The sequence below is a fragment of the Ranitomeya imitator genome, chromosome 8, assembly GCF_032444005.1.
Source record: "Ranitomeya imitator isolate aRanImi1 chromosome 8, aRanImi1.pri, whole genome shotgun sequence".
Taxonomy (NCBI): Eukaryota; Metazoa; Chordata; class Amphibia; order Anura; family Dendrobatidae; genus Ranitomeya; species Ranitomeya imitator.
The window spans coordinates 174,605,508-174,629,632 of record NC_091289.1 but is presented as its reverse complement, the minus strand read 5'-3'; the positions used below and the strand labels follow the sequence as shown (position 1 = coordinate 174,629,632).

Genomic DNA, 24,125 nt, shown 5'->3' with positions numbered 1-24,125 from the left:
GGGTCTTAACAATATCCAAGAAATGTAAGAAAACAGATTTTTTTAAAAATCCAAACAAAATAAGTCTTCTGATAAAAATAATATTCTCATTATAAATAAATACTATTAATAATAAAATTACTTTGTAAGTAAAGTAACATGCAGAATAGCACCCCCAAAGTATGATGTTTCCCCCACCATGCTTCATGGTTGGGTTAATGTTCTTGGGGTTGTACACATCCTTCTTCTTCCTCCAAACACAGCGAGAGGAGTTGATACCAAAAAGTTCTATTTTGGTCTCATCTGACCACATGACCTTCTCCCATGGCTCATCTGGATCATCCAAATGGTCACTGGTGAACTTCAAATGAACATTGTCTATAGAAAAAACAGCCGCACACTCAAGACTTGCAGGTTTTTACGTGAAAGTTGTATTTTAGCACACTTCTCAAGTTACACACTATAGAAATGATCCCTGAAAGTGTGATGGCATGAGCAGGGGGACGTTGCATGCCCTGCAGGATCATAATCCATGACAGCGTAGTCTGTTACTAACACTAATGTTTGAGACTATGGTTCCAGCTCTCTTTAGATCATTGACCAGATCCTCCCGTGTAGTTCTGGGCTGATTCCTGACCTCTCTCAGAATCATCCTTACCCCACGAGGTGAGATCTTACATGGAGACCCAGATCCAGGAAAATTGACCGTCATCTTGTCTTTCTTCTACTTTCTAATAATTGAGCCAACAGTTGTTGCCTTCTCATCAAGCTGCTTGCCTATTGTCCTGTAGCCTATCCCAGCTTTGTACAGGTCCACAATTTTGTCCCAGTGTCCTTAGACAGCTGTTTGGTCTTGGCCATAGCAGAGAGGTTGGAGTATGATTGATTGTGTGGAGAGGTGTCTTTTATTCAGGTGCAATTAATACAGGTAATGAGTGCAGAGGAGGAGGGCTTCTTAAAGAAAAACTAACAGGTCTGTAAGATCCAGAATTCTTGCTGGTTGTTAGGTGATCAAATACTTCTCTCATGCAATAAAATGCATTTTAATTATTTACAAATCATACAAAGTGATTTTCTGTTTTTTTTTTTTTAAATTCTGCCTTTCACAGTGTAAGTGGATGTTGTATGTACGCCATTCAGTATATGAAGGCGATACAAAGGAAACATCAGTTCTTTTAGGACTCCTGGGGAAATCTTACTCTGGGAGGTCATTAATTAAAATTCTTCACAGGAGAGGCGAGGTAACAGTTTACAGGAACACAGCTATGACAAAGTTCTGAACTGGATTAGATATCAGGGGTTTTATTCAATCTTCTTTTCATCACACAGAATCACTCCTCTTCATGAAATGCTTCATCAACATACAGTGGGGCAAAAAAGTATTTAGTCAGTCAGCAATAGTGCAAGTTCCACCACTTAAAAAGATGAGAGGCGTCTGTAATTTACATCATAGGTGGACCTCAACTATGGGAGACAAACTGAGAAAAAAAAATCCAGAAAATCACATTGTCTGTTTTTTTAACAATTTATTTGCATATTATGGTGGAAAATAAGTATTTGGTCAGAAACAAAATTTCATCTCAATACTTTGTAATATATCCTCTGTTGGCAATGACAGGGGTCAAACGTTTTCTGTAAGTCTTCACAAGGTTGCCACACACTGTTGTTGGTATGTTGGTCCATTCCTCCATGCAGATCTCCTCTAGAGCAGTGATGTTTTTGGCTTTTCGCTTGGCAACACGGACTTTCAACTCCCTCCAAAGGTTTTCTATAGGGTTGAGATCTGGAGACTGGCTAGGCCACTCCAGAACCTTGAAATGCTTCTTACGAAGCCACTCCTTCGTTGCCCTGGCGGTGTGCTTTGGATCATTGTCATGTTGAAAGACCCAGCCACGTTTCATCTTCAATGCCCTTGCTGATGGAAGGAGGTTTGCACTCAAAATCTCACGATACATGGCCCCATTCATTCTTTCATGTACCCGGATCAGTCATCCTGGCCCCTTTGCAGAGAAACAGCCCCAAAGCATGATGTTTCCACCACCATGCTTTACAGTAGGTATGGTGTTTGATGGATGCAACTCAGTATTCTTTTTCCTCCAAACACGACAAGTTGTGTTTCTACCAAACAGTTCCAGTTTGGTTTTATCAGACCATAGGACATTCTCCCAAAACTCCTCTGGATCATCCAAATGCTCTCTAGCAAACTTCAGACGGGCCCGGACTTGTACTGGCTTAAGCAGTGGGACACGTCTGGCACTGCAGGATCTGAGTCCATGGTGGCGTAGTGTGTTACTTATGGTAGGCCTTGTTACATTGGTCCCAGCTCTCTGCAGTTCACTCACTAGGTCCCCCCGCGTGGTTCTGGGATTTTTGCTCACCGTTCTTGTGATCATTCTGACCCCACGGGGTGGGATTTTGCGTGGAGCCCCAGATCGAGGGAGATTATCAGTGGTCTTGTATGTCTTCCATTTTCTAATTATTGCTCCCACTGTTGATTTCTTCACATTTCTTCACTCCAAACTGGTTGGCTAATGCAGATTCAGTCTTCCCAGCCTGGTGCAGGGCTACAATTTTGTTTCTGGTGTCCTTTGACAGCTCTTTGGTCTTCACCATAGTGGAGTTTGGAGTCAGACTGTTTGAAGGTGTGCACAGGTGTCTTTTTATACTGATAACAAGTTTAAACAGGTGCCATTATTACAGGTAATGAGTGGAGGAAAGAGGAGACTCTTAAAGAAGAAGTTACAGGTCTGTGAGAGCCAGAAATCTTGATTGTTTGTTTCTGACCAAATACTTATTTTCCACCATAATATGCAAATAAATTGTTAAAAAAACAGACAATGTGATTTTCTGGATTTTTTTTCTCAGTTTGTCTCCCATAGTTGAGGTCTATCTATGATGTAAATTACAGACGCCTCTCATCTTTTTAAGTGGTGGAACTTGCACTATTGCTGACTGACTAAATACTTTTTTGCCCCACTGTATATGAACGTTTCTTCACAGACAATTTCTCTTCACACACAGTATCTCAACCCAAGCAGAACTATAGCTTGTTCATGCAGTGAGGTGGGGGGAGGGGATGAGTCCAGTGCTGTAGCTCTCTCACTTCTATCTTGAGGTAATAAAGATGCTTCTGGCTCTCCTCTCTGTTTCTATGATTCTAGCAATCGTTTCCCGGGAAGGACTGGTCTATACCACTTGTGTGATTACAATCTAAAGGTACCGTCACACTAAATGATATCGCTAGCGATCCGTGACGTTGCAACGTCCTGGCTAGCGATATCGTTGTTTGACACGCAGCAGCGATCAGAATCCTGCTGTGATATCGTTGGTCGCTGCAGAAAGTCCAGCACTTTATTTCGTCGCTGGACTTCCTGCTGACATCGCTGAATCGGCGTGTGTGACGCCGATTCAGCGATGTCTTCGCTGGTAACCAGGGTAAACATTGGGTTACTAAGCGCAGGGCCGCGCTTAGTAACCCGATGTTTACCCTGGTTACCAGCGTAAAAGTGAAAAAAAAAACCCTACATACTTACCTTCCACTGTCTGTCCCTCGGCGCTCTGCTTCTCTGCTCTGTGTAAGCACAGCGGCCGGAAAGCAGAGCAGTGACGTCACCGCTGTGCTTTCCGGCCGCTGTGCTTACACAGGGCAGAGAAGCAGAGCGCCGAGGGACAGACAGCGGAAGGTAAGTATGTAGGGTTTTGTTTTTTTTTTTACTTTTACGCTGGTAACCAGGGTAAACATCGGGTTACTAAGCGTGGCCCTGCGCTTAGTAACCCAATGTTTACCCTGGTTACCGGAATAGTTGGTCGCTGGAGAGCTGTCTGTGTGACAGCTCTCCAGCGACCAAACAGCGACGCTGCAGCGATCCGAATCGTTGTCAGTATCGCTGCAGCGTCGCTTAGTGTGACGGTACCTTAACAGAAGACTCTCTAGCACACATCATACTATTGGATGTCCAGGACAAAATAACAACTTTCCCAGTATCCCTTGGGGCTGAGCTAACCACTTCCTGTCTGCTATAACCATTTAAACCCCTATACTTGTCAGATCATTCTAAATCAACAAGGCAGCTTCTATCTGTCACATCGGTAGTGTATCAAATACTTATTTCCTCCACTGTATATACAGTACAGACCTAAAGTTTGGACACACCTTCTCATTTAAAGATTTTTCTGTATTTTCATGACTATGAAAATTGTACATTCACACTGAAGGCATCAAAACTATGAATTAACACATGTGGAACTATATACTTAACAAAAAAGCGTGAAACAACTGAAAATGTCTTATATTCTAGGTTCTTCAAAGTAGCCACCTTTTGCTTTGATGACTGCTTTTCACACTCTTGGCATTCTCTTGATGAACTTCAAGAAGTAGTCACCGGGAATGGTCTTCCAACAATCTTTAAGGTGTTCCCAGAGATGCTTAGCACTTGCTGGCCCTTTTGCCTTCACTCTACGGTCCAGCTCACCCCAAACCATCTCGATTGGGTTCAGGTCTGGTGACTGTGGAGGCCAGGTCATCTGGCGTAGCACCCCATCACTCTCCTTCTTGGTCAAATAGCTCTTACACGGCCTGGAGGTGTGTTTGGGGTCATTGTCCTGTTGAAAAATAAAAGATGGTCCAACTAAACGCAAACCAGAGGGAATGGCATGCTGCTGCAAGATGCTGTGGTAGCCATGCTGGTTCAGTATGCCTTCAATTTTGAATAAATCCCCAACAGTGTCACCAGCAAAGCACTCCCACACCATCACACCTCCTCCTCCATGCTTCACTGTGGGAACCAGGCATGTAGAGTCCATCCATTCACCTTTTCTGGGTCGCACAAAGACATGGTGGTTGGAACCAAAGATCTCAAATTTGGACTCATCAGACCAAAGCACAGATTTCCACTGGTCTAATGTCCATTCCTTGTGTTCTTTAGCCCAAACAAGTCTCTTCTACTTGTTGCCTGTCCAGTGGTTTCCTAGCAGCTATTTTACCATGAAGGCCTGCTGCACAAAGTCTCCTCTTAACAGCTGTTGTAGAGATGTGTCTGCTGCTAGAAGTCTGTGTGGCATTGACCTGGTCTCTAATCTGAGCTGCTGTTAACCTGTGATTTCTGAGGCTGGTGACTCGGATAAACTTATCCTCAGAAGCAGAGGTGACTCTTGGTCTTCCTTTCCTGGGACGGTCCTCATGTGAGCCAGTTTCTTTGTAGCGCTTGATGGTTTTTGCCACTGCACTTGGGGACACTTTCAAAGTTTGCTTAATTTTTCGAACTGACTGACCTTCATTTCTTAAAATAATGATGGCCACTCGTTTTTCTTTACTTAGCTGCTTTTTTCTTGCCATAATACAAATTCTAACAGTCTATTCAGTAGGACTATCAGCTGTGTATCCACCAGACTTCTGCACAACAAAACTGATGGTCCCAACCCCATTTATAAGGCAAGAAACCCCACTTATTAAACCTGACAGGGTACACCTGTGAAGTGAAAACATTCCCGGTGACTACCTCTTGAAGCTCATCAAGGGAATGCCAAGAGTGCGCAAAGCAGTCATCAAAGCAAAAGGTGGCTACTTTGAAGAACCTAGAATATAAGACATAATTTCAGTTGTTTCACACTTTTTTGATAAGTATATAATTCCACATGTGTTAATTCATAGTTTTGATGCCTTCAGTGTGAATGTACAATTTTCATAGTCATGAAAATACAGAAAAATCTTTAAATGAGGTGTCCAAACTTTTGGTCTGCACTGTATATCAATGTATATATGGTAAGTTCAAGTCACAAAAATCTTAGCTCTAAAAAAAAGTAAATATTAATGGAAAAAAGCACATTCAGGACTCTCTTTCAGGGTCACGGTATTTGATGAGTTCCTTGTATGAAAACTTTTGGGAGAATCTCAGCACAATACTTAATGTTCAGCTGAGAAAATTTAAAGATAAGGACCATGTAAAGGAGGTTACTTATTTCCACAGTATTCTAGAACAGCAGCGCCTCCCTGATATGTGGATCAATCCATGGATCTGTTTTGGGCTTACAATTGCCGCCAGGTGGTTGGCCAATCTTGCCTTCAAATCTCATCTCCTCCTGTGAATCTGCATTTTGCAGGTACATTGTCTTTGGCTTCACAGGGAAGACAACAAAGGCTTTCATCGACATATCCATACAAATACAAGAAAGAAACAAAAGTGATTTATTTAGGGACAATGTGCATGTGAAGAATGACATTTACAATGCTACAAACTGGTTAACCATAAGTTAAATGTACTGAACTAAAAAAGCTAAATTAAATCTACCTTTATTTCTATTGTATGTTTGTAAACAAAGTGCATTAAAGGGACTCTGTCACCTGAATTTGGAGGGAACAATCTTCAGCCATATGGGCGGGGTTTTCGGGTGTTTGATTCACCCTTTCCTTACCCGCTGGCTGCATGCTGGCTGCAATATTGGATTGAAGTTCATTCTCTGTCCTCCGTAGTACACGCCTGCACAAGGAAATCTTGCCTTGCGCAGGCGTTTACTATGGAGGAGAGAATGAACTTCAATCCAATATTGCAGCCAGCATGCAGACAGCGGGTAAGGAAAGGGTGAATCAAACACCCGAAAACCCCGCCCCTATGGCTGAAGATTGTTCCCTCCAATTTCAGGTGACAGAGTCCCTTTAAGTATTTTTGCTGCGTTTAAGATGAAAAAAACTAACTTTATTAAACATGTACTGAAGACAAATCACACATGTATTCCGCACCAAAATTACGCTGCTAAAAAACGCTGCGTACTCATTTTTTTCTGCTACCTTAAAGGGACTCTGTCACCTGAATTTAGCGGGCTCTGTTTACGGTCCGATGGGCGGTGTTTTCTGTTCTTTCATGCACCCCTTCCTTTCCCCCTGGCCGCAATATTGTCTTGAATTTGATTCGGTTTACTCCATAGTGCACGCGTGCGAAATGCAATCTCGCCTTGCACACATGCAGTATGCTTTGCCCAACTGCGGGCAAAGCCGAAAAGCATTAGTGCGCATGCGCCGGCGCACTATGTCCCGGAAGTATTTTGCTGTGTTCTGGGACATAGTGCACCGGCGCATGCGCACTAATGCTTTTCGGCTTTGCCAACTTCGGAGAGGAATATCATGGATTATTAATAAAACATCTTATGGGACCTCCTTTCTCCTGACTAAGGATGAACTTTTCCCTCATGTGGAGTCTTAAATGGATATGGACTTTATTGGATATACGGCGGGAATACAGAAATGAATGTATACTGATTTTGAATCATGAATTTTGTGTGATATTACATTGTTGGAATCTATGCCTTTACAGTGTTGTTTTATTACTCTTATATACTAACAACTGGGTCCCGGTTCAATCTGTATCTTGGTGTAAATCTACTATATAAAGCTGAATGTGTGTGTGTGTGTGTGTGTGTGTGTATGTGTGTGTGTATGTCCGGGATTGGCATCTGCACCGTCGCAGCTACAGCCACAAAATTTTGCACAGTCACACGTCTGGACCCCGAGAGCGTCATAGGCTATATTGTGAGGCGAAATTTTAACCCCGCGCGTTCCAATTCACCAAACAATTTTGCCCCTATCTACATAATGGGGAAAAAAGTGAAAGGAAAAGTGTTGGAGGAGTCGCAGCTACAGCCACAAAATTTTGCACAGTCACACGTCTGGACCCCGAGAGCGTCATAGGCTATGTTGTGAGGTGAAATATTAACCCCGCGCTTTCCAATTCACCAAACAATTTTGCCCCTATCTACATAATGGGGAAAAAAGTGAAAGGAAAAGTGTTGGAGGCGTCGCAGCCACAGAAACAAAATTTTGCAGAGTCACACGTCGGGACCCTGAGAGCGTCATAGGCTTCATTGTGAGGTGAAATTTTAACCCCGCGCGTTCCAATTCACCAAACAATTTTGCCCCTATCTACATAATGGGGAAAAAGTGAAAGGAAAAGTGTTGGAAGCGTCGCAGCTACAGCAACAAAATTTTGCACAGTCACACGTCTGGACCCCGAGAGCGTCATAGGCTATGTTGTGAGGTGAAATTTTAACCCCGCACTTTCCAATTCACCAAACAATTTTGCCCCTATCTACATAATGGGAAAAAATGAAAGGAAAAGTGTAGGAGGCAAATTGACAGCTGCCAGATGTGAACAAGGGGGACTTAAAGAATGAGAGCGATGGCGCCTAAGAGTATATACCGTACAGTTGCTAAGGTGGGGCCTCGATATGGGATACTCACCACACACGGGGATATGAACACACACAAAATGCGCCACACACTACCACGTGCTTGAACACATATTACCCTCAGCACACATTTCACCACAAATACACCAACCTCGCCACATAAAAGTCAAAACACAAAAGTCGCCACTCAAAACTCGCCACGCGCAGAACTCGCCACATGCAAAAACTAGGCTCTTGCAAAACTCGCCACAAGTGCAAAATTCTCCTCATGAAAAACTCGCCACACGCAAAACTTGCACACGCGGAAAAATTGCCACATGCACAAAAGTTGCAACACATGCAAAAGTTGCCTCACACAAAACTTGCACATACTCAAAAGGCACCACACAATACTCGCAACGCGCAAAACTCGCCATGCGCAAAACTTGCTGCACACAACTTGCTACACTAACCTGTCACATGCAACTCGACACACAAAAAGTTGCTACACGCATGTTGCTACACAAAACTCATCTCACAAAAGTCGCTACATGCATGTCGCCACACGCAACTCAACACACACAACTTGACAAACGAAACTCGCCCTAAAACACACACAAGTCTGGTATTATCCTTCAAAAATAAAAATCTGATTAATAAGCAGACAAACTACAACAATTGCACCATATAGGAAATACGGCAGCTGTCAGTCACATGACCTGTCTATTATGTGTATGTGTGAGCTAATATATACTGCCAGGGGGAGGGCTTCCTGTTGGCTGGGGATTTATCAGGTTGCCAATTTAGCTTACAAATACTGAGGTAAAAATACTGAGCAAATAACGTGTGAATGAGGTCTAATACAGGAGGAGATGACACACAGGTATATACTATATACAGGGGAGATGACACACAGATATATACTATATACAGGAGAGATGACACACAGGTATATACTATATAGAGATGACATATAGGTACATATATATACAGGAGGAGATGACATACAGGTATATACTATATACAGGAGGAGATGACATACAGGTATATGCTATATATAGAAGATGACATGCAGGTATATACTATATGCAGGAGGAGATGACACTCAGATATATACTATATACAGGGGAGATGACACACAGGTATATACTATATACAGGAGGAGATGACATACAGGTATATGCTATATATAGAAGATGACATGCAGGTATATACTATATGCAGGAGGAGATGACACTCAGATATATACTATATACAGGGGAGATGACAAACAGGTATATACTATATACACGAGGAGATGACATACAGGTATATACTATATATAGAAGATGACATTCAGGTATATACTATATATAGGGGAGATGACACACAGCAGGTATATACTATATACAGGGGAGATGACATACAGCTATATACTATATACAGGAGATGACATACAGATGTATACTATATATAAGGGAGATGACAAACATGTATATACTGAGGTGATGAGGTGAAAATGAGAGGTGTGAGGTGAAAATGAAAAGGTGTGAGTGCAAAATGAGAAGAGTGAGGAAAAATAGTGGAGTGATCAGAAAATGACAGATGTGAGGTTGAAATGACAAGTATTAGGGGGGAATGAGAGGAGTGAGGGAGAAAATGAGAGGTGTGAGGGGGAAAATGAAAGATGTGATTGGGAAAATGAGAGGCGTGATGGGAAAATAAGAGAAGTGAGGTGCTATAACTAACCACAGATATTTACTATGCCCAGGCAACGCCGGGCTCTTCAGCTAGTTTATATATTTTTACTTCAGCAACAATGTCTAATGTGCATATCTGTTTATCCACATGAGTAATCATGTTTGCCTGCTATTTATACATTGGTTGGTTAACTGTATAGTAATGCCATAAGTATACATTACTTTTAGCAGGATTCAAGTATATTAGTATTAACTCTGTAGTATATTGGCATGCATTTCTCTGCCTTAACATTAAAATTTTTCCCTCAGGACTTAGGTTCATATCCTAGAGCCATACTGAGGTTTATTTGGTTGGTTTCTTATACTTAATCCTACTGGCCCTCTCTTTCCGATGTCTATTGGGGATGCATGTTTTACTCTGCGCCCAGTATCGGTTTGCTCCGGATATGCTGACAGTTGTGCAACCAGAACTGTCACCATATCTGCTCCCGGGAGCTGCGCGCGCGCTGTACTTATTTTTGTCCAGCTCCCTTTTGCCTCCTGTGCTGTTTTGACCTTCTTGCCGGCGCATGCGCTACTCTGCACTCAGTACGTACCTGCATTTGCCCTTCCTTGCATCACTTCCGGTTTTCCGGTCTCCTTTTCCGGCCAGCTGCAGATCGGATCAGGCTAATCAACTTATGACCAGGTATTTAAAAGCCTCATTGGGTATGGTACAGCTACTTCCCCTGATGAAGCTGTCTTCGTACAGCGATACGCGTTGGGCTCTCCCTCCGGTCACAACTGCCCTGCGGTAGCTTAGCCTCACAGCTTCCTTCAGGAGCTTTTGCTCCTTGGTGCCCTTAAAAGCACAATTTCTTCTTGCCTCTGTATTTTCCTTAGCTCACAACCATACAGGGTATGTTGATTCATGATTGAGACACTTGTTCTCCTGTCTAGGGCATCATTCCACTATATGCTCCTTTGGATCTATAGGGACAGTTTTGGGGGCCATGTATCATGGTGGGGCGGCTCATGTTACCAGGCTTTGATTATTTTGAACTGTGTATGTTATGCTGATATATATAATACAGCTCGTTTAACATTATCTAGATATTGTATTTAGTTATATGATATAGGATTTACGTACGGCTGTGCATATGGTCCATTATTGTATGTGATCTGTTCTGCGGCACGCAGTGGGCATAATTATACAGTGGGGCAAAAAAGTATTTAGTCAGTCAGCAATAGTGCAAGTTCCACCACTTAAAAAGATGAGAGGCGTCTGTAATTTACATCATAGGTAGACCTCAACTATGGGAGACAAACTGAGAAAAAAAAATCCAGAAAATCACATTGTCTGTTTTTTTAACATTTTATTTGCATATTATGGTGGAAAATAAGTATTTGGTCAGAAACAAAATTTCATCTCAATACTTTGTAATATATCCTTTGTTGGCAATGACAGAGGTCAAACGTTTTCTGTAAGTCTTCACAAGGTTGCCACACACTGTTGTTGGTATGTTGGCCCATTCCTCCATGCAGATCTCCTCTAGAGCAGTGATGTTTTTGGCTTTTCACTTGGCAACACGGACTTTCAACTCCCTCCAAAGGTTTTCTATAGGGTTGAGATCTGGAGACTGGCTAGGCCACTCCAGGACCTTGAAATGCTTCTTACGAAGCCACTCCTTCGTTGCCCTGGCGGTGTGCTTTGGATCATTGTCATGTTGAAAGACCCAGCCACGTTTCATCTTCAATGCCCTTGCTGATGGAAGGAGGTTTGCACTCAAAATCTCACGATACATGGCCCCATTCATTCTTTCATGTACCCGGATCAGTCGTCCTGGCCCCTTTGCAGAGAAACAGCCCCAAAGCATGATGTTTCCACCACCATGCTTTACAGTAGGTATGGTGTTTGATGGATGCAACTCAGTATTCTTTTTCCTCCAAACACGACAAGTTGTGTTTCTACCAAACAGTTCCAGTTTGGTTTCATCAGACCATAGGACATTCTCCCAAAACTCCTCTGGATCATCCAAATGCTCTCTAGCAAACTTCAGACGGGCCCGGACATGTACTGGCTTAAGAAGTGGGACACGTCTGGCACTGCAGGATCTGAGTCCATGGTGGCGTAGTGTGTTACTTATGGTAGGCCTTGTTACATTGGTCCCAGCTCTCTGCAGTTCATTCACTAGGTCCCCCCGCGTGGTTCTGGGATTTTTGCTCACCGTTCTTGTGATCATTCTGACCCCACGGGGTGGGATTTTGTGTGGAGCCCCAGATCGAGGGAGATTATCAGTGGTCTTGTATGTCTTACATTTTCTAATTATTGCTCCCACTGTTGATTTCTTCACTCCAAGCTGGTTGGCTATTGCAGATTCAGTCTTCCCAGCCTGGTGCAGGGCTACAATTTTGTTTCTGGTGTCCTTTGACAGCTCTTTGGTCTTCACCATAGTGGAGTTTGGAGTCAGACTGTTTGAGGGTGTACACAGGTGTCTTTTTATACTGATAACAAGTTTAAACAGGTGCCATTACTACAGGTAATGAGTGGAGGAAAGAGGAGACTCTTAAAGAAGAAGTTACAGGTCTGTGAGAGCCAGAAATCTTGATTGTTTGTTTCTGACCAAATACTTATTTTCCACCATAATATGCAAATAAAATGTTAAAAAAACAGACAATGTGATTTTCTGGATTTTTTTTTCTCAGTTTGTCTCCCATAGTTGAGGTCTACCTATGATGTATATTACAGACGCCTCTCATCTTTTTAAGTGGTGGAACTTGCACTATTGCTGACTGACTAAATACTTTTTTGCCCCACTGTATATGTACGGAGGGTGTTGTACATGGTTTTAAATGTTTTGAAATGATGTTACCAATAAAGCTTTTGTATTTTCTACGTATAATTCTGGTGGTGTGCGGACATTCTTGGTGGCTTCTGTTTCTTGTGTTTTGGTGACTTTGTATATCAGCCATCAGTATTGCACCCCCTTGACTTATTTAGTCCATTAGTGTAGTGCGCCAGCTACTTCTTATATATATTACGGAGGAAACCAAATCAAATTCAAGACAATATTGCGGCCAGTGGGAAAGGAAGGGGTGCATGAATGAACAGAAAACACCGCCCATCGAACAGTATACAGAGCCCGCAAAATTCAGATGACAGGTTCCCTTTAATAATGGTCTCAATGGTAATGAGAGCATGTCAATGAGGTTTACACTAAGATGCCATCTTTTTACAAACTCTGCCAGTCACAGTTGCCCCATTATCGTCTGTGCTAGCCACATTTATCCACCATATAAATGACAGCAGTGTTTAGTGATCCAATATAGCCAAAACCACTTTTCAATCATTCACAATTATTCATTAATAGTAAAAATATATATATACCCTCCAGTAGAGATGCAAATCGATTCACAGGAACGGCCCAGTGGCCATGACGGTACTCAGTGATTTTCGGTGTGCAAAATCGACAAACTAGATGAATCAGGGCATTAGTATTTAAGAATGCATGTTTCAACAAATTGCATGAAACAATAGCACAAATGAGTATAAAAAACTTTGAAATATATATTATTAGAGATGTATGCTTTCTTCACTTATGAGCTACATCTTCTGAACCCCTGCCGCTGTTGCTGCCTCTTGAATTTTTAATTTTCATTGAGAAACGTCTAAAGTCCTTGGTCCACACCAGACAGACTTCCAATTCTATGAGATACAAAATCTCAGATACAGAAACCATAATACTGTAGTAGTCCTGCGGAAAACATAAACAAACTAGTTGGGATAATACCCTGTGAAGCTTCCCACTAGCATATAATACATGAACTGAAAAATATAAATCACAAAAAATATAGTAGAAAAAGGGGTATGTTTTATTTACGATAGAAAATTATCATAAAATACAATCAATGACAATTAATGCCTAAGTATCACAAACAGAGCTATATATGATATTGCCCCCCCTCCCCCCCCCCCCCCCCGGAGGAAGCCAAAGGCGAAATGCGTCGGGGCGCGTGTGTACACCTATGGAGAAAGATATGGGTAATAACATGTAATTGGAACACTAGTTCTTTTTACATGGGTTTCTTACTATGTGGTCACTGACCGGTTTTGAACTGAGGGATATGTGTTGATGCTATTGTATGCAGACTATTGTATGCACCGGCACTACAAGACTGTCTTTGCCTGATGAAGAGACCTGTGTAGTCTCGAAAGCTTGCAATTTGTTACCATCTTTTCAGTTAGCCATTAAAAGGTATCAACCACTGAGGACTCGCAATTCTAAATATTTTTCGACTTCAATGACATAAATTTGACTTAAGACCTAAATTATAATTTATGTTTCTTAGGAAAACAAGGAAAAAAAGGATGTTTTGAAGACTGTATCTGGAAGAAAAGCAGTAAGAACAGACATGTTCAATATTCTCTGAAAAGTCACACATTTTTCTTCCCCACTGAGGATTTTAAAATGAAACGAAGACCTGGAGGGTCTCAGACAAGCCTGAGGCTGTATAAAGAGAAAGGTCAAACACTTTGCTAAAAAAAGAGCATTATCTGCGAAACAACAACTTATCAGCCGGCTCGCAGCCCTTTTTATTTACACTTATTGGTCCCAGAGGTAGTGCACTCAGTGCAGGGCGTGATTACTTTGTAATGCTTTTGCCAGAAATTGGAAAGGAAAGTCTAATTTGTAACAATGTGCTGTTGCCTGCACGTGAACTTTCCAGGACGCCTTTGCCTCTCAGAGTGAATGACTAGTCTGTATAATGAGCACAGAATCCACAGCAGTCTATGGGTACATGCACACGTTCAGCATTTGGAGCAGATAAACCTGCCACACTGGAGTGTTGGCAGGAAAAATTCTGCAAATTCATAAAAAAAAAAACGCTGCAAAAATGCTGAAAAAACTGACGTGTTGCGAATGTGAAAGACAAAAATAAACAGCGTGTGCATAAAATTTTAGAAATATCATTCACTTTGCAACAGTAATGGAAAATGCTACGTTTTTTCCGGTACAAAAAAAAAGGCCAAAAAAAAAACACATCAAAAACAAAATGTGTGCCTATACCCTTAGGCTTCGTTTCCATAATGAGTTTTTGGTGCGTTTTTTACATTGTGTATTTTTGGAAAAAATGTAATTAACCCATTTTACTTAATGGGTGCAGAAAAATTGCAACATTTAAAAGCTCATCGTGGAAATGTATCGTAAGGGTATGTGCACATGTTGAGTATTTGCAGATTTTTCTGTAGCAAAAAAACAGAGTGTTGGCAGGAAATATGTAGCGTAAAATACACAAGTGTTTTAGCACATTGTTTATGCATTTTTCGTTTTCATTTGAGTGGGTAAAGAACGCTGCAAAAACGCTGAAAGAATTGTCAGGCTGCAGATTTGAAAAAGCTTTGATTGTTCAATTCTTGAAAGGAAATCTCATCTACTTTGCTGGTACTGGAAAACGCTATGGTTTTTCCACGGTTAAAAGAAACATGGCAAAAACACAATGTAGGAACAAGCCCTAAGACAAGCCCAGTGGTTAGAATTGTTATAGCATTTGATGTTGTTTTCTGGACCTAATTCTTAAAAATGGTACACATAATTCACAAAGTAGAAAAATCGCATTAGTTGAAAAAGTTGCACAATTAGCAAAATGTTGCAAAAAATTTATGCCATGCAAAAAAAAACACTCTGGGGAAAACTGGGAACTAAAGAACATTGGCACCAAAAAATTGCGACTTTTTGAAAACATCAAATCCGGCCCAAAATGGCAAACTAAAAATTCAAAGCAGACAAAAAAAATGTAAAAAAAAAGTGACTTTAAAAAAGATGCAAATTAGAAGAATTAAAGAAGTTGCCCACTACTTGAACAACTTCTTCTCATACCTCTCGCTTGGTCCAGATAAAATAATAAGGGCTCCTTTTCACTTGCGAGAAATACGTGTGCGTCTCGCAGGTTAAAACCAAGCTCTGGCGCCGGCACTTGGGAGCGGAGCGTGCAGCTCCATGTGTTGCTATGCAGCCGCACGCTCCGCTCTGGAGTGCCGGCGCCAGAGCTTGGTTTTAACCTGCGAGACTCGGACGTATTTCTCGCAAGTGAGGAGCCCTTAAGCCTATACTCACATCACGTGCTGGTGCCGTTCCCATGGTGTTGGCACTCGCTCTACCGGGGCTTTTGTGCAGTGTTGTGATGCATTACCCCTGCGCCCAAGCAGCGCTGACATCGCGGTCCTCGCCTCTTGTCAAATTGGGCATGAAGAGGAAGTCAGGGATCAGCTGGAGCCCAGACTTCCTCTTCATGTCCGATTTGTCCAAAGGAGGAGACAGTGACGTCAACGCTAATTGGACGCCGAGGTCTCGTGTCACAACAACGCACAAGAGCCCTGGTGAGAGCGAGTGCCGACACCACAGGAACCACGCCAGCACGGGAGGTGAGTACAGGCTTTATTTTTTGGGTGCCAAATATTTTGATTGAGTAGGGGTTGTCCTAGTAGTAGACAACTCCTTTAAGTGCAAATTAGATGCAAAACATGTGTAAAACACCAAAACGAGACAAAAAAAATACAATAATGAACCATCCCATAGTCTCTTAAAAGTAGTGAAAAGAGTCTTTTCGGGTACACTACCTATAGAGGTTCTGACCCTTTCATAAAAATCCAGCAGAAAGCTATTTTTATTGGCTGCTCTGCAGTGCAGAGACCTTGCTGATCACGTGTGACCACCAGCACTCAGCTCATTAGGAGGACGTGCACATTGATATATGGTTTAAACACCAGGGGGAGCTATACTATATATTTTAATGTCATAACTTTGCTAATATGTCCATAGGACATGCCAGAGAATAAATTTGCTCTAATTTCCCCTATAAGCAATATGATATGCTCATATAATCAAATGCAATTTTTTTTACTTGATCTTGGTCATCCTCAGCACTGGTTCACAATTCAAAAAGGAAAAGTACATTATGTGTATAGGTGCCAATACAGACACTACAAGGGAAAGGACATGGAACAATTTTCATTACAGCCTAAGTATAATAATACATAATTTTCTCTTGGCAGAAATAACATTTTGGCATCATTATTGCATATTAACTCGTGTAAATATTTAGCAAAATAAGCTTTCTGTGCAAAACGATTTCTTTAATTAAAGACTTGTATTTTATCTTATTTATGACTGACACGTGTAATCCTGGTAAACAACATTGTTTCCATTCCAGAGAAGTAACTGAAGGACAGAACTTCTAGACAAATTTCACCATTTCAGATATATTGTCGCAAGTTGCATAAAAATTCGCACTCAAAACATAGACTTAGCAAAGTGATACTAAAAATCAAGTCAGAGTCATAGACAAAGGTTTTTTTTACTAATGGAGCAATTGGCATTTTTTCTTTCTTTTTTTAAGACCATTTATGGGTTTTGTAGAATCGTGAGTTTTGTCGTCTCTAGTCTACACCTTCGCATGGATCACAGATATAATGGTGACTATACAATGCAGAAACACCTGCACAGTAACCAAACACCAATCCGAGTCTTCTGTGGAATGGTAAAGAACCTGATTATTAGGGTTTAAAAAATCTTTACTAGGTAAACACAATATCTAAGTCTACTGTAACAGTTTCTCTAAGGCAAGGTTCATACAATGGGGGAAAAAAGTATTTCGTCAGTGACCAATTGTGTAAGTTCATCCACTTAGAAAGATGATAGAGGCCTGTAATTGACATCATAGGTAGACCACAACTATGAGAGTCAAAATGAGAAAACAATTCCAGAAAATCACCTTCTCTGATTTGGCAAGATTTATTTTGCAAATTATGGTGGAAAATAAGTATTTGGTCATTAAGAAAAGTTCATCTCAATATTTTGTTATATATCCTTGGCAATGACAGTGGTCAAACGATTTGTGTAAGTCTTCACAAGGTTGGCACACACTGTTGTTGGTATGTTGGCCCATTCCTCCATGCAGATCTCCTCTAGAGCAATGATGTTTTGGGCCTGTCACTGGGCAACACAGACTTTCAACTCCCTCCAAAGGTTTTCTATGGGGTTGCGATCTGGAGAATTATACTAGAGTACAAATATATCATAAAAATAACAATGGACTATAAGAAATAATTATACCTTCCTTCAACATGAAACCTGAACTTCACACCCCAATTATTATTATTATTATACTGCCATTTATTCCATGACGCTTTACATGTGATGACAAGGTTCGAGAAAGATTTCCTTATCTTGGACACAAGACTATGGACAAGATAGTGTTAGGACATTTGCGGTGCACTTGCAGCTTAATACATAAAGATTTGACGTTCTGATTGACAAGAACGCCGGAACAACCGATGTACCAGCCTCGTCTTTGGACTTCAGCTGCGTTGAAGATGATAAACCAGAATTAATATTTTATGCAATAAATATTTTAAACCCTTCGTAGTAGTGGATCCACCATTACTTTACAGTCGCTACTGACCTTTTATTAAAGGCCGTGCTCCATAAACAACCTGCTAAGCAACACATTTATATGGACTGATATCCTTTAGGTGAATAACTTTGAGGAATACAATCTTGATCAAGCTGCTACATTTAATGAAAAATACTCCTGTGCCTTGTAAAATGCATTCCGTATTCCTTCATGTTGCATTCTGCAGGAATTAAATTGACCATCCCGGAAACTTCTTTTAACACAGATGGCTACCTTGTGTCGAAATGTGTTTCAAGATATTCAAGTAATCTTTTATTTATGGGATTAAAGAGTCTCTGGTAGGGAAAACGAGATGTTAATCGAACCCCAGAAGTCATGTGTATGAATACCAATTATTCACATTGGAGATTTGTTAGTTCATTCTAAAGCTAATTAAAAAAAATACATTGAGATACATCCTCTGAATTTGCCTAAGAAAAATCAAGGCTATAGTCACATTGTCCTTGCAATGTACCATTGCTGTATGTAAAATGTATCGACAGGACACCATTTTTCCTGATGGAGGCCAAAAGAGTACCCATCGGGCCGACATACTTCGATACACCTTTTTCAGCTGGGTGAGTTGACTCCATAAAAAGTATCCAGCATAAAATACAAATATAGAGTCAAATAAATGACAATTTTGTGCTTTATTGGGTTATTCTACTTGCATAACTTGGTCACTACATTACAATGATACAAAACTTATCAAGGAACAAAGTTTGGATACTGGGCTAAATACTTTTTTTGTGGTAGCTTAGGAGCAACATTAGTAACTCTACTGCTATACAGTACAGCAGAATACATCAGAGAAAGAGATGGTGCACGATTATCCAGCCTGGTGCGAAGACCCAATGGGCGTCATTGATTGACTGTGCCAGGACGGCTGGGCAAAAGAAAAATTGCAGATTCCAAGAGGTAGTAGGGACAGCTGGGCAAAAGAAGAATTGCAGATACCAAGAGGCAGTAGGGACAGCTGGGCAAAAGAAGAATTGCAGATTCCAAGAGGTAGTAGGCAGTTTTCTGGGCTCCACTGTGGTTGATGTATGGAATCTTGAGAATCGATTCAGGGGTATTGGTTGGAGAAGAACAAACTTCATATACGCTGTCTATGTACACAGCAAACAAAGGCGTAACACTGACCCTTACTAGCTGCTACATAGCAGCCAATGGGAGGAGATAGATACAGTATGTCTTACAAAAAGTGTTACTAAAGTAGTAGATACACATTGTATCATGCTCAAAATAGCAGAGATGTTACAATTTCTTCCTTACTCTCAAAAGCACAGGTTCCAAATAGGATTTAATAGGGTAATTACTTAGTGCTTAGTCGTATAGCAACTAATATATCTGTACAACTATTTATTGCAAATATTTTTGGGAAAGAGGTGCAATGCAAAGCTCCAATGTAGAGGTCAATATTTTGATACTGGTTATATATATATATGTATATATATATACAGGTTGGGCCATTTATATGGATACACCTGGGTGGGCCATGTATATGGATACACCTAAATAAAATGGAAAAGGTTGGTGATATCAACAACTTGTTTGTGGCACATTAGTATATGGGAGGGAGGAAATTTTTCAAGATGGGTTGTGACCATGGTGGCCATTTTGAAGTCGGCCATTTTGGATCCAACTTTATAAATGGCCCACCCAGGTATATCAATATAAATGCCCCACTCTGTATATATACAGTGGGGCAAAAATGTATTTAGTCAGTCAGCAATAGTGCAAGTTCCACCACTTAAAAAGATGAGAGGCGTCTGTAATTTACATCATAGGTAGACCTCAACTATGGGAGACAAACTGAGAAAAAAAATTCAGAAAATCACATTGTCTGTTTTTTTAACAATTTATTTGCATATTATGGTGGAAAATAAGTATTTGGTCAGAAACAAACAATCAAGATTTCTGGCTCTCACAGACCTGTAACTTCTTCTTTAAGAGTCTCCTCTTTCCTCCACTCATTACCTGTAATAATGGCACCTGTTTAAACTTGTTATCAGTATAAAAAGACACCTGTGCACACCCTCAAACAGTCTGACTCCAAACTCCACTATGGTGAAGACCAAAGAGCTGTCAAAGGACACCAGAAACAAAATTGCAGCCCTGCACCAGGCTGGGAAGACTGAATCTGCAATAGCCAACCAGCTTGGAGTGAAGAAATCAACAGTGGGAGCAATAATTAGAAAATGGAAGACATACAAGACCACTGATAATCTCCCTCGATCTGGGGCTCCACGCAAAATCCCACCCCGTGGGGTCAGAATGATCACAAGAACGGTGAGCAAAAATCCCAGAACCACGCGGGGGGACCTAGTGAATGAACTGCAGAGAGCTGGGACCAATGTAACAAGGCCTACCATAAGTAACACACTACGCCACCATGGACTCAGATCCTGCAGTGCCAGACGTGTCCCACTGCTTAAGCCAGTACATGTCCGGGCCCGTCTGAAGTTTGCTAGAGAGCATTTGGATGATCCAGAGGAGTTTTGGGAGAATGTTCTATGGTCTGATGAAACCAAACTGGAACTGTTTGGTAGACACACAACTTGTCGTGTTTGGAGGAAAAAGAATACTGAGTTGCATCCATCAAACACCATACCTACTGTAAAGCATGGTGGTGGAAACATCATGCTTTGGGGCTGTTTCTCTGCAAAGGGGCCAGGACGACTGATCCGGGTACATGAAAGAATGAATGGGGCCATGTATCGTGAGATTTTGAGTGCAAACCTCCTTCCATCAGCAAGGGCATTGAAGATGAAACGTGGCTCCCATAGTTGAGGTCTACCTATGATGTAAATTACAGACGCCTCTCATCTTTTTAAGTGGTGGAACTTGCACTATTGCTGACTGACTAAATACTTTTTTGCCCCACTGTATAACCTGTGTGTATATATATATATATATATATATATATATATATATATATATATATATATATATATATTAATATGTTCACATTAGCACTTTCATCTGCCCTTGCACACCATAAAATTATCATCCTATTGGGAGGTGTTGATGGATGGCATGTCGCCTTTTTTTAGGATGCAAGAGTCAGTGTCCTCTGGAAGTGGTGTGGCTTCTTCATTCGATTAAACAAGGTGGAGTGAATATTAGTAAATGCCATATATTCCCTTTACTTACTCATTTATGCGTTTTATATATAAAGACATAAACCCCTTTAATGTAATAACACCAAGCACTGCCATTTAAATGCTGCACCCCAAGAGACGATGGACTACTCTTGGCAAGGAAACACTAAATGGATAACAAACATTCATCTCGTATGAACATCTGTTCATATTAAAATCCCTCTCTATGTATAGGGGTAGCACAAACTGATCATATAATGGTATATCACCCCCGCCCTGAAGACTACAGCTGCTAAAGGTGACTATTAACATTCTTATTCCAATGACTTTACCATCCTCCGTCTTCTTCTTCTCTCTAGCGGGGTATGTACTTTATTATGTGCCGTTAATAACGTGATTACCGGATTGTGCATTATTTCTCATGAGATACTGAAGCAATGCCTGAATGATTAAGGAGAAATGTATCATCTAAAAGGAAACCTGCATACCGTATTCATATTCATTCCCCGCAGGAAAGAGTCAAAAGATACGGTACGTTACGACATGTTTTATTCTGCAGATATTAAAGTTTTAAAGTGTCCCTTTACATGACATAACTCTCCACTCTGCTGATCATGTCGATATAATAGCAAGAGATTTTAATGAATCGCTAATGTGCCTACCATGACACAAAGGCATGACCTTACAAATAATCAGCGCACGCAGGAACACATACATGTCAACCCCAATCCCATTTCACACACTTATCTGGAATGATGCGAAGGAACATGTACAAAAGCAAGCATGTTCTTATCTGAGCACTTTCCTTGCATATTTTATGAGTTATTAAATGCCATCTAAGTACACGAAAATTAGAAATTACCTCCAGAGTGTAGCCATTGTCACTAGGAATATATTTGCAAAAATCAATTGAGTAGTCCTTGAAAAGTAGTCAGCTTTTTTATTTGTATTCCTATATACTTTTAATTAAAGATTTGTCTGTAAAGTTGTGGACACGTTGGGTTGAAATGGAATCTAAAGGATTCATCCTTTAAAGTCTATACATGGACCGGAACTTTGCTGCAGGAAATACCCAGGTCACAATTTCCGAGTAGGTTGGATGGTTTCCGACACATAATGGCAAAAGAACAATGATGATAATTCATAGTCAAGTAGCCCAAAGTCAGGGCAGGTGGAGATCACTTATACCAGTAGGCAGGCCGCAGATGGGAAATGGGGAGATGAGCAGATCAATCCAGGGAGGATCCAGTTTGAGTTGGCATTTCCTGAAATTTCCAGTTTCATGCGAGTTTGAATACTTTGAAATTAAATTCGGGAATCACCAAAAAAAAAACTTGCCCCCGCATCATTTCCCACAATGCTGAAGCATCAGAGAGCCAACTATAGTCTCTTTATGTGACCACACGGGCTTCCCCATAATGTCCTTCAGATATGACACGTAGTGGATTATTATACCTTGTACAGGAAAAGATTTTGCAATCATCCACCAGTGTTGTCTTCCATGGACATCCAGGCCTTTTTTTGGGTACCCAAGCTCACCAGTGGTTTTTTTTTACAGAATGCACAAAACTATTTATTTGGCCACTTTTAACATTTATGCGATCTCTCTGATACGATTTCTTGTTAATTTTCAGCTGAATTATGGTCTGTTTTTCTTCCATTGAAAGCTCCTTTGACTGTATGTTGTGGGTTCACAGCAACAGTTTCCAAATGTAAATGCCACACCTGGAATCAGCTCCAGAGTTTTTATCTGCTTAATTGATGATGGATTAATGAGGGTATAGACCATGCAGCCTATCAAAGAGCTTGTTCGATAATTGTCCAATTACTTTTGGTCCCCCGAAAAAGATAATTTTATTATTTATTATTATAGCGTCATTTATTCAATGTGAGGAGGGGCATCCATAATAAAAAACAAGTACAATAATCTTAATCAAAACAAGTCACGACTGGCACAGGAGGAGAGAGGACCCTGCCCCCGAGGGGTCACAATCTACAAGGGATGGGTGCGGATACAATAGGAGAGCTACACACTAAAGTGCTCTAATTCCTAAACCCTTACTTCAATTTGGCTTTGAATACCTTCAAACTAAAGCTGAGTCTGCACTTTCAGCCCATATTGATTATATAACTGTATCTTGAATATATTTTGGTATACAGCTGAAATGCCCAAACTTGTGCCCAAATATTTCTGGACCTAATTGTGTGTATATACCGTATTTTGTGCTTTATAAGACGCTCCAGATAATAAGATTCACCCCACCAAACTTTGAGGAAAAAAATAGAAAAAAAACTTTTTTTTTAAAGAAAATGATGGTGCTTCTTATAATCTATGAGTCTTATCGCTTACCGGGGTGGTGGCTGCAGTAAAGCGGGGTCCCAGGGTTGCTGCTGGAGGAGGCAGGAGCGGAATGCTGCTGCAGGATGCAGGCTGGGATGAGGGGGTGTTCCGATCTGTGGCGCGCCACTGCGGGTGTCCGATGCTGCCGCTGTGCTCTGTCCCCAATGTTGCCGGGTGTTGCTGTCACCGCCTTCTGTCCCTGGTGCTGCTGAGTGCTGCTGCTGCCACGCTCTGTCCTTGGTGCTGCCGCCACGCTCTGTCCCTCGCTGCTTGCCACCATGCTGTCCCGTGCTGCGTGGGGGGCTTTGCAGTTCCATCCATGCTTTCCTGTGCGTGTGCGGTTGATTCCTTCCGGGAAAATAGCCTCCGTGAGGCGGCACATGCGCAGATGGAGATCTCAGCACTGAAATCTCGGGAGATGAGATTTCAGCG

General features: G+C 41.2%; 1 protein-coding gene and 1 pseudogene across 2 annotated transcripts in view; both read right to left on the bottom strand.

Moving 5' to 3' along the window:
- AGBL4 (AGBL carboxypeptidase 4) overlaps window positions 1-24,125 on the bottom strand; it is a 1,562,854-nt gene that overhangs the window by 1,429,404 nt on the left and 109,325 nt on the right. The gene's annotated exons all lie outside the window — the stretch shown is intronic.
- On the bottom strand, window positions 282-470 carry LOC138648533 (small nucleolar RNA U3; annotated as a pseudogene).